This window comes from Euphorbia lathyris, chromosome 1 (genome assembly GCF_963576675.1).
Source record: "Euphorbia lathyris chromosome 1, ddEupLath1.1, whole genome shotgun sequence".
NCBI classification, from domain to species: Eukaryota; Viridiplantae; Streptophyta; class Magnoliopsida; order Malpighiales; family Euphorbiaceae; genus Euphorbia; species Euphorbia lathyris.
This window is the reverse complement of record NC_088910.1, coordinates 22,421,777-22,433,344: the sequence shown is the minus strand read 5'-3', so window position 1 is coordinate 22,433,344 and position 11,568 is coordinate 22,421,777. Positions and strand designations below refer to the sequence as shown.

The 11,568-nt window shown below is 35.7% G+C and overlaps 1 long non-coding RNA gene across 2 annotated transcripts; it reads left to right on the top strand.

Annotated features, from left to right (window-relative positions):
* Positions 1-9,799: 9,799 nt before the first annotated feature.
* LOC136222641 (uncharacterized) lies at positions 9,800-11,072 on the top strand. Of its 2 annotated transcripts, XR_010685692.1 has the most exons (5): positions 9,800-9,835; positions 9,916-9,995; positions 10,121-10,207; positions 10,801-10,850; positions 10,940-11,072. It is a non-coding gene; the product is annotated as an uncharacterized lncRNA (long non-coding RNA). The 2 variants fall into 2 exon arrangements; XR_010685687.1 differs by lacking the exon at positions 9,800-9,835 and having other exon boundaries at positions 9,875-9,995.
* The last annotated feature ends 496 nt before the right edge of the window (positions 11,073-11,568 follow it).

The window sequence follows — 11,568 nt, the reverse complement described above, 5'->3', positions numbered from 1 at the left end:
AGCATAACCTCAACATGATCGAGATCAAGATCAAGAACCGGCTTCACCATCATGATTCAACATTGAACACACGAATGATGAGATTGAAAGGCGAGTGCATGCCGCTCTATATAGATAAGAGAACAATGCAGAAAGGTACGCCATCAAGTTAACATGAATTCGCCATTCACAGCACGGATCCTAGGGTACGAAGCGGACAGAATGTTTAAAGCTTCCAACTTACCACAATATAAAAGAAAATATTCAATAAAAGCGGGACATTACATATCCCGAACCCAAAGGAGGGGAGCATGTAACCGTTGGAAGAAACGCCAAAGCGTACTACAGGTTGGCCACCACATTGGTTGGCCACCACACTGAAGCTTGCTGGGAGCTGGCAAACTAGATAGCTTTGTCCAGAATAACAAATAACAAGATGACAAGTAGAAGACAGATCCCAAAAATAAATTCAAAAGTGTCATTAATGTCATAGCAGATGGACCAGTGTATCAGCCACCCGTGGAAAAAGCAAAAATATCCGCTCTGGATAAAACATCCTTCCATTGCTTCTTTTGTAGAAACAGATCCAGTAATCTCTCCACATGCAGATGCATTGGTAGTAACAATGGCGATTCAAGGATGGGAGATAAAATAAAGCGAGTAAAGACACGGGCAGTTCTCGCAATGTCATCAGCAAAGGTGCATTCGCCAAACTAAAGGTTGATCCGATCCAAATAGAAACAACCATTGTTGACATCATTGGAGTGACGGGTCACACTATCCAGACCAAGGGCCAGAGGTTGCAGCCCTAATTTCCATCCGTCATCTGACAATGTACATTCCCACCAGCAAAGGAGGAGTAATGATTAGCGGGAACCAAAAGGTGGCTAAAGAGACTTATACTCGGCGTCACTATCAATCCGCCCACAATCCAAAGAGGACGAAGGTGAGAAATATTAACTTGTCACTACAGCTTTGACCGACACAGAAACGCTCCTTATTGCTGATGGAAAGCGGGTGCGGATCGCCAAAGGATTAAAACTTGAGATCAAAGAGGATGTTAAAAAAGTTCTCATTGAGTCTGAAAGCGTATTTACATAGGAGAATGAGATCCCCACAGGAGTAAGCCCAGATGTGATTACTCATAAGTTAAACATCATTGAGGATGCGGTTCTAGTTGCTCAGAAAAGACGAAACCATGGGCCTAAAAATCAGTATTTTTACATATTCTTATATGTGCATTAAACTGTTATAGTATCCTATATTTTATAATTTATTCTTTCTCGCCATACTTTTTATATTCATTTGCCTAGCTTTTAGTGCTGATATACGCCTAGTGGCTGGCGAATGAAAAGTTCCACAGGTGGATCAATTACCTCAAAGATCGGATAATTGATCCCATCACGGGCGGATCCCTTTTCCATAAAGATAAGAAGCACAGACCCTCAAGAGCTTTCAAATAAGCTCAACTCTCTCCTCAAAGACAGGAAAAGGATTGACCACCATAAAAAGCGGGTTAAAATCGTCTCAAACATGAGATCATTACACCCTCAACTTTCTCCTCAAAGATAGGAGAACACTCTCATGGGCGGATCCAGCTTTAGATGATCACCATTCGAGAAAGAGTTAAAACATTCCTTGGACGCAAGGACTTTACACTCTCTCACTCCCTTCCCAAAGAAGGGTTCACAAGTCCTACGGGCGGATCACTTCACCTCAAAGATAGGTAGCAAGTTGATCCCCTAGGCAGCTTTACTTCCTCTAGAAGGAATAGAACAGCTTCTAACCTTCACAAAGGTGTTTTATTTTTATATTGAAATGACATTAATGTTGCAATATTAAGATAGTGGTGTTGAAATGACATATTCCATTAAATTTAGTTTATTTATTTATTTTAGAATTATGTATTGAATGGAGTAGTGTATCAAAGTTGATATTTTTTTTATAGATTATATGTTCTTTTTGAATTGATTTGTACATTTAAATTTGATAAATTAATCAATAATTATTATAGGTACCAAATTGGAATATAAAAAGCAATATATATAATAAATAATGTATAAATACTCTATCCATCGGTGATGATTTTCATCGCTAATTCGTAGCTACGGTCTCCTTTGGCTACAGATTTGGAGAGGTCGACAAAACAGCCCCTAGACCTTGTAGGGGTAGTTAAAACCATCCCTACAAGCGAAAAGAAACCATCTCTATAAGCACTTTTTGTTATAGTGTTGTGCACTCAAGGTCAAAAATAAGTAAAAACTTGTCTAAAAGAAAATCATTTTTGCAAAGATAATTCCATTGAATAAAAACTATGTATTGGAAACAAAACCAAATCCTATATATATATTGTGAAAATTGAATGTTTTTTTTAAGAATGTGAAATTCTTTTTGGTTACCTAAGAATGTGAAAATTGAATGTTAGGAAGTGGAGTTGTGGAGAAGAAAGTGGCAAAAATATTTGAACAGTGGAGATAAATCAGGAAGTTTAACGTTCTGATATTTTGTTGTTGGAAAGGATTAAATGTCACATCCGATCATAAATGACACCGGGTATGAAGGGAATACAAGATAATGAATGTTTGTAAGTCTAAAAGGCGGACATATTTTCTACGAAATCGATCATATCACTTCTTAAACATAAAAATTTATTAATTTATCCTCTTAATTCAATCAACATAACTTACGACTTATTATATTCTTAACATAATTTTTCTTAATTAAATCATAAAAACATTTATTCAGACTATCTAAATTTTTTTTAAGTAAAAGTTGGGTTACAGGCTAAGATCGGAATGCAAAGATCCCAGGTTGGCAACTTCACAAAACCAATCAAAAACCCAGACCCGAATTTGATTAAAATGAGGAAAAAATACAGGAGAAAAATTAAGAGAAACGAAATTGTTCTAAACAATACATATCATCAGAAATAAATCTATTGCAAAAGCTGGTGCAGAATTCCACCAAACAATATGATCACTAAATAAAGTCTAATAAAAGGAAATCCGTAAGTTTGTTTAAAGTGATTATAAAGTGTTCATACAAGCATGAAGTGAGACAAAACTTTATAATAAACTAATAAACTTAAAACCACCCCAAGTCAAGTGATATGTTTAGGATTGATATATCACTGTTGAGACTTGCATGTAACAATGTCTTCTGTCCGACAGAAAGCTGATCTCACAAGCTTCATATATACAGATATCTAGACAGTTACATGGATCCGATGAAAAGTAGTTCATTAGGATTGGGGATCCGATTTGAGATAACAGGATGGGTAGATTCATCCTTGTCACCTGTTCATCTCATTGGTATTAATAGGTATAACTAATCCTCAGACTCAAAGGAATATTAATTGGTATTCTGGATTGCGGAATGTGACGCTTTGACTCTGGTGTAACACGATCCTTAACAGAGATGACTCTGGGGTGTGAACAGTAGACGTTGGGTATCACAGGAAGTGATTGCGGGATCGTTATATATTGGATTGAACATTTATCACTCCCGATAAATGGGAGATACATCCAAGGATCGCTTGTGGAAGACTCGACTCTAAATCCTTGCAAGGTGATAGCTTAAGACTTGAAATACAGATTTCACTTAACCTATCTATTTGAGTTGACTCGGCCTGTACAAGTAAAACGAACGTCTCGCTATATGTGACTTGACATCATCCATAGTCATAAGATTCAGTTCAAGGATGTAGTTGATAAAGGATCGAATTATACTGTAACTAATACGGAAAGGTTAACGACAGAATCAACCTGTCTTCTTATAGCTCTGGGGGAATGATTACGGACTTGCTAATCACATACTCTGTACATCATTCCGTTATGCAAAGATTAAATATAATTCTTTGAAAATTAATTTAATAACGTTGCATACGGCTAGAAGCAATAAGAACCTAATGGGTCACACATAAGACTTGGAACCTAAAAGAGAGATAGATGTTAATTAATTGATGGAAGCCCAATTGAGCCCAATAAGGCCCATGGACCAAGGGGGGTCAAAATTCATGTAGTTAAATACATGAATAATTAATTTGATTTTGTTAATCCTAATTAGATTAGGATTATGAATTAAATTAATTAAGAGATAAATAAGTTAGGAGTTTTAATTAGATTATAATACTCCTATTATTATCCAATAAGGTTATTATTATTATCCTTAATATATTAGATATATAATGAGATAATAATTAGGAATTCTATTCCGAATTGAATTCCTATTCAGTAACCTAATTCTATCTAACTAAGGATTAGATACAAGAGATTATAAATACCCCCCTAGGATTTTTGAAATCCACTAGTGAAAACCCTATTGAGATTTTCGAAATACTCAGTGCAACCGGGAGAGAGAAAACTTCGACACCCCTAGTTCGAAGACGAGATTTTCTACGGCTTCCTTCCGATCAATTGATTTCATCTATTTCTTTTATCCTTGATCTTGTGTTGATTAGTTAGAGGCAATCTACTTAGGTTGCTATTCAACGGTTGATTCTAAATTAATCTTCCCGTGTTTTATTTCGTGTTTGGGAACTCGGAGAAGAGTTGTGGGCACTTCATTAACAACGGTAGATTGATCATCAAAAGGTAATTCTTCTTATCCTTCTTTATATGAAATAACGATTAACGGATCCTAGGGTTAAACGGAAATAGGTTAAAAATTTTCTATTTCCGCTGCTATACGTTAGCCTAATTTCCAACATCAAGGGCCTCCTTTGCCTTTGGGACCTCTTCCATTTCTGACATGGTAGTGAGCATTTTGGCCATATACCCGATATTTCCTTTCATGCTCATAATTACTTCTTCTATTAAGTCACCCTTTTCATTATAGACTTCCTCATCCTCATTGTCTTCAACGTCAAATAAGTAAGGATTTAGGTCTATAACCTCGTGATGTTTGAGGTGTTCCGAAAAATCCTTGTGCCTGTTGCAGTAAGGGCATTCGTCCTAATACTATGTTGTTCCATCTTCTTCGATTGGGCATTTCCCGCTCTATTTACAAGATTCATAATTGGGGGATCGATTCTATTAAATCGCCTATAACAAATCTCTTCTTAGGGTGATGATGTTTTCCCTTACAACTTGGTATTCGACACAGGCTTCATGTCTTAGATCTTCAATGTGCTTCTCGAATGCTTTCATATTCCGAGGTAACTCTTTGTTGGACCATAGCTTCTAAGAGGTTTCTAGTTAGGAAACAGTGAGACTCCGATACCACTTGATATATATCGAAAGTAGGTTGGGAGAAAGAAATGTGAGAGTTTTGACCTTAAACCAACAAAGATGTTTCTCAAGGTTAACTTGAATGAATTATAGACCCTAATGGTAAACAAGCCTTTAACGAAAGGTTGGATTTTTGAGAGAAAATACCTCAATTAATAATAATAATAATATTATTATTATTATTATTATGATTGATTCTTTTACAATATGAAACTACATATTTATAGGCTAAAAATGAACCCTTAAAAGCATCTTCTAATAATGACAAAATATATCCTTATTGAATAATTACACTAGTCTTCTTTCATAAAAGAGGTAACGAGGACAAGAGAACAAATCCTGACACTCTGAAACGGATCGCTTGATGATTCAAGTCGGTGAACAAATATTCAAAATATTAGACTTGGTGAGACAGAATCCCTCCCTAATATCAACCCTAGTCCTTAGATACGGCTTGGAAGATTCAGTGGACAAGTGTGGGGCTCCGCCTAGATCTAGCCCTCCTTTCTTGGACGGATTCATGCATCGCAACTGAATTTTAATTTTATACTTGAAAAATATTATTATTTTAAATATTAAAAGTACATTATTATTATTATATATATTTAGCTGAATTCTAAATTAATGTAATGTATATCTTTTTGAGTGTGCTTAAAAACTCTTAATTTTTTGTATTATTATTATTATTAATGGAGTTATTTTTGAGTGACTTGTAGTTTTTCTCTTACAACATCACATATATTTCACCTAGGGGGCGTTTGGTTTAAACTTTGGAATCAGAATCGAAATGTTAGGAAATTAGAATCGGAATCACAATTTAACAATTCTGTTTGGTTTAATCCGTAATCGGAATGTAATATTTATTTATTAAATTAATTAGACGACTAATAATTTTGATAAATATAATTTACTAAATAAAATATAATATATTATTTACTATTTTTTTATTATTTTATATATGTACAGGCCGGCTAATTACGGATAACGTGATGCTTGCTTTTGAAGTTAACCATTACCTTAAAAGGAAGACTCAGGGGAAGAAAGGGGTGGCGTCCTTGAAGCTCGACATGGCTAAGGCATATGACCGGGTAGAATGGAGATTCCTTGAAAAAATGATGGAAAGATTGGGATTTGATGTCAGATGGATTCAGTTAGTGATGCAGTGTGTGACTAAGGCCCGTTACCAAATTATAAATGGCGATCATTCTGTTGGCCCTATCCTTCCACAGCGGGGCCTCCGCCAAGGTGACCCGATTTCGCCTTATGTATTCCTCATATGTGCGGAAGGCCTGTCGACTCTTCTGACACATCTTGAAAATAGTGGTCATATTCATGGGTGCAAAATAGCAAGGTCAGCTCCCAGTATTTCGCATCTGTTTTTTGCCGATGACTGTTATCTTTTCTTCAGGGCTACAACTCCAGAAAGTACAGTGATCAGGAACAGTTTGAAAGCATACGAATTAGCATCAGGTCAGAAGGTAAATTTCTCAAAGTCTTCAATTAATTTCAACCGCAACTGTAGTGCGAAGCTACACAACAATATAAGCTTGTTGTTGGGGGTGGATCAGGCCACTAATGCAAGCAAATATTTGGGACTACCTGCACTAATCGGGAGGAAAAAGGTGGAGGTTTTTGCCTATTTAGAGGCAATGTTTACTAAAAGGCTAAATAGCTGGAAGGCTAAATTCCTCTCAAGAGCTGGCAAGGAAATTCTAATTAAATCCGTCCTGCAATCACTACCATCCTACGCGATGAGTCTGTTTCTGATACCGGAAATACTTTGTGCAGATCTTGAGAAGATGATGAATTCATTTTGGTGGGGTGCAGAACATGGCTCACGAAGAGGTGTTCGTTGGAAATCTTGGGACAAATTATGTGAACCGAAAAAGTCCGGTGGCATGGGTTTCAAAAAACTGAATCAATTTAACTTGGCCCTACTTGCTAAACAACTATGGCGGATTCTGATGAATCCTAATTCTCTGGTGGCACAGGTCTATAAGGCGCGCTATTTCTCGAGAACATCGGTGCTAGAAGCTATAGCCGTCAATAATCCAAGTTTTCTTTGGCGTAGTGTTCTAGCTGCGAAGGACCTTCTTAGGGCAGGCTTAAGACGTGCTGTTGGAGATGGGAAAGACACTCGTGTCTGGTCCGACCCATGGCTTCCTGATAAAATGAATCCCTTTGTTGAAGTTGTTCCATTTTCAACTTATACTAATAAAACAGTTAGCAGCCTCATTTCTTCTGACAATCAATGGGATACCGAGGTCATTGAACGGCTGTTTTCTGAAAGGGATATGGCGCTGATCTACCAGATTCCTATATCCCATAGACCAAGGGCGGACGGCTGGTATTGGGATCAAGAAAGAACGGGACAGTATACGGTTCGTAGTGGTTATGCAAGCAAAAATGTTCAAATAGTCGATATATCAGCGCCAATGTGGAGTGGAGTTTGGAACTTGTTTATCCCTCCAAAGGTGAAGGATTTGTTATGGAGAAGCCTTGCGAACTGTCTACCGACATGCGCAGCGCTAGTAGCCCATTTTGTTCCGATCCCTCAACAATGTGTTTGGTGCAGGAACGGAATTGAGGATAGCTTCCGCGCTCTTCTCTCATGTCCACGAGCTAAACATGTATGGAATTTTTCTGATATGGGGGATTGCAGTTCACTGGTTTCGAGCTTCACGGACTTCTGGTCACATATAAGAAGCAATTACTCGAGGAATCAGCAAGAAATTGCAGCAGCAATCTGTTGGTCTCTCTGGCAGGCGTGAAATATGTGGATCTGGAAGCACCAAATCGACCCAGCCTCTGTTATCTTTAGCAAGGCGACCGCGTTTCTCTCCAAATGGAAATAGGCGCAAGCAACGGCCCGCATCTCTCCAAGCCCTCCTCAAGCAGCTAATCCCACATGGATTCCCCCACGAGCTGGAACTGTTAAAATAAACTTTGATGCAGCAGTCTTCCACAACTCCCTGGGCTTCGGTTTCATTGAAAGGGACGAACTCGGATCATTCAAAGCTTGTGGGAATGGAACAGTGCGATGACCATTAGATCCCCTAATGGCTGAAGCGCTGGCATTTAGGGAAGTTCTCAAATGGGCGAAACAACGAAACAAGACAAGCGTCCACTTCGAGTCCGATTCTCAACTCTTGACTCAACTCATCAAGCAGCAACTGCCTGTTAACTCACCACTGGGTGTAATCATAGGTGATTGTAGATATATTTTTCAAAGTTTAGACAATTGTAGTCTTAGTTTTGTTCGCCGATCAGCGAATCAAGCAACACATGTGTTAGCTAGAGCTGCAGATTCTATGTCTGGTTGCCAGGAGTGGTATTCAAACCCTCATGTTATTCTTTGTCCAACTATTCTTTATAATTAATATTCATCATTCTTTAAAAAAAAAAAAACTAATCATGGGTTATAATATTGGAAGTGGATTGTTTTTGAGGTAGTGGGTGGGTTTTACGGTTTTATCTTTTATTTTTTTTTTTTTTTTGTTAAATTTAATAAATAAGGGGGAATGAAATTTGATTAATGGGGTTAGAGATGAGAATCATGATTCCCATAGTTTGGGGAATTAGATTCCCATTCCTAAGCTAATTTTAGTGAATCAAACATTATAAAAGGGAATCAATTATTTTCATTCTCATTCCAAGGTATATTTTTAGTGAACCAAACACCCCCTAAATGTGTAGTTCTTATATGGTGCTATGATAGTTCCATATAGGATACCTAATTGGAACTTATATCCAATACAATGAATCCATGTGTATTCATTAATACACTTCAGCTGGACCCACATTAAATTAGAAAATAAAAAAATTAAATTTTAATTTTACATTATTTACTCTATTATGAACAGAATTTCCGATTCCTCCCACCACTCCCTGTGTTTAACTGCAAAACAATCTCTTCATCTGTTTTTTACGATTTTTTTCTGGCAGCCAAAGACTTCACCTCTTTCTTCGATTTTTTCGTTGTATATATTTCGTTGTTTATGGGATTGCAAAAACTTGGAGAGAAGTTTCATCACATGAGAATATATATACTTTTGAGGTGATTGTTGAAGAAGAGAGAGATACGAAAACTCGAATAGTGATTTTTAATGCAGATACAATAGAAATTAGTTGCAGCTGTAAGAAATTTGAGTCTATGGGTATACTTTGTTCTGATGCATTACGAATTCTCAGTGTGAAAAATGTAAAGATGATACCTGAAAAGTACATTTTAAAGAGGTGGACTCGAAGTGCAAAAGCAAATGTGATTAAGTCTATAGAGTTAGGAGAATCAAGCAACCATGTTGTTGAAGAGACCGAAACTATATTCCGCAATCACTTAACATCTCGTGCATATAATTTATTTTTTAGAAGTCAACGATTTGAGACAACAAGGAAAATTTGTAAAGATGCATTGACTAGAATTGAGATGGAAGTTGAGCGTGAACTAGAAAAATTAAACTTGGAAGGTGATAAGGTTGATGATAAAGTGAACCCTGACTTTTGTGATGATAATAATACTGCAATTTTAAATCCTCCACGGGTTAAGCCAAAAGGTGTTGGGAATGTAAGATTGAAGGGCCACTTTGAAAAAAGAAAAACAAGAGCAAAAAAAGGATCTAAAAAATTAGGTATGTTTTCTTATACTAATAAGAATCTCTAGTTGAATATTTTGTTATATGTGTACTAATAATCTTTTTTAAATTTGTAGTTAAACAAAAAGTTACAAACGTGGAGGATGTTGTGATTCAACCCATAGAAATTTCTCAAAGAATGGTTGTACCTTCACAGGTGAGAGTTTTGACTAGAAGAATAAATGAGTTATTTTATAATGAAATAGTTTTGATCTTATATACTTGAACAAAAAAGATCCAATGAAATAGTTCAACTAATTATTAGTTATATTGTTTTTATAGAGTTGGTTTACTCCTATCGTGTCTCCCGAGAATATTCCTTCATCTACAACATTATCCTTATCAATGCAAACAATGCAACAGATTCCTGTAAGGTTTTTCAAAATTTTATTTATTTAAGGGATAATGTACCAAAATAGATCTATAGTTTTTAGGAAAGTATCAATTTAGGCTTCGCGATAAAATAGCATCAATATAGGCTTAACGTTTTAAAAAAATATCAATTTAGGCATCGATAACGGAACGAGACACGTCATTGATATTATTCCGTTAAGTTCTATCAATTGTAAGTGGAGGGAGAAATCGGAACTTAACGGAGTAATGGAAATGACGTGTGCAATCCGTTCTCGAGACCTAAATTGATACATTTTTTAAACGTTAAACCTATATTGGTGCTATTTTATATGTGGAACCTAAATTGATACTTCTCCAAAAACCATAAGTCTATTTTGGTACCTTATCCCTTTATTTAAATATATACTATATATGCTAATGATTTTTTGATACTTTTTATAGAACATGCAATATGATTATAATGGTATTGAATCAAATATGTCTTTCACATCCATGATGCAAAACATTAATCATAGGACTAATTTGAATCAAGTAAGTATTTAAACTTTATGATAATTTTACAAATATCCATATTCATTGTTAAACTAACTATTACTTTTTGTTATAAGAATTAACTTCACGTCTGCAATGGAAAAACTAAATGAGCATGGGAGCTAAGGTGAGAGCTTAGGCTCGTAAATTGCATTGTTTAATTGTTGTAATTGAGTTTCTGATAATTTGTGAATTGTTCTTTTTTTTTTGTATCAGTGTAAGAAGAAGGGTATGAGGTGGTTAAAGATGAAGTGCAGAAAGATGAAGGAGGTTGAGGAGGAAATGCAAAAATATGAAATAGTTGTTTTTATCCGTTTTTCCTATTGCTACTGAGTTGTTACAATATGTTCTTTTTGTGTACTTTGAATGTGAACAATTTTCACATTAATGTCTTATTTTTTTTATAAATTTAATAATTTCAGTTTTGAAACATTTAATTGGGGTGAAGTTTATTTTGGATGTTAACAGATGTTTTTTCGAGTTATCATATATTATTTTGCATAACTCTTTGGTTCACAAACTTGTTAAGTCATTATCATCTATATTTTTAGAATTGATGTTTCAGCTAATGTTAAAAGTTAGTACTGAGTGGCATAATTCAATCAATATGTTGATTGAAAAATAAGAAACGTATAACTAATTTCAATAGGGATAAGGTACCAAAATAGACCTATGGTTTTTGGTAAGTATCAATTTAGATATCACGTACAAAATAGTACCAATATAAGCTTAGCATTTAAAAAATGTACCAATTTAGGTCTCGATAACGAAACGAAACACGTTATTGATATTACTCTGTTAAGTTCTGTACGTGGAATGACGTGTCCAATCTGTTCTCGATGCCT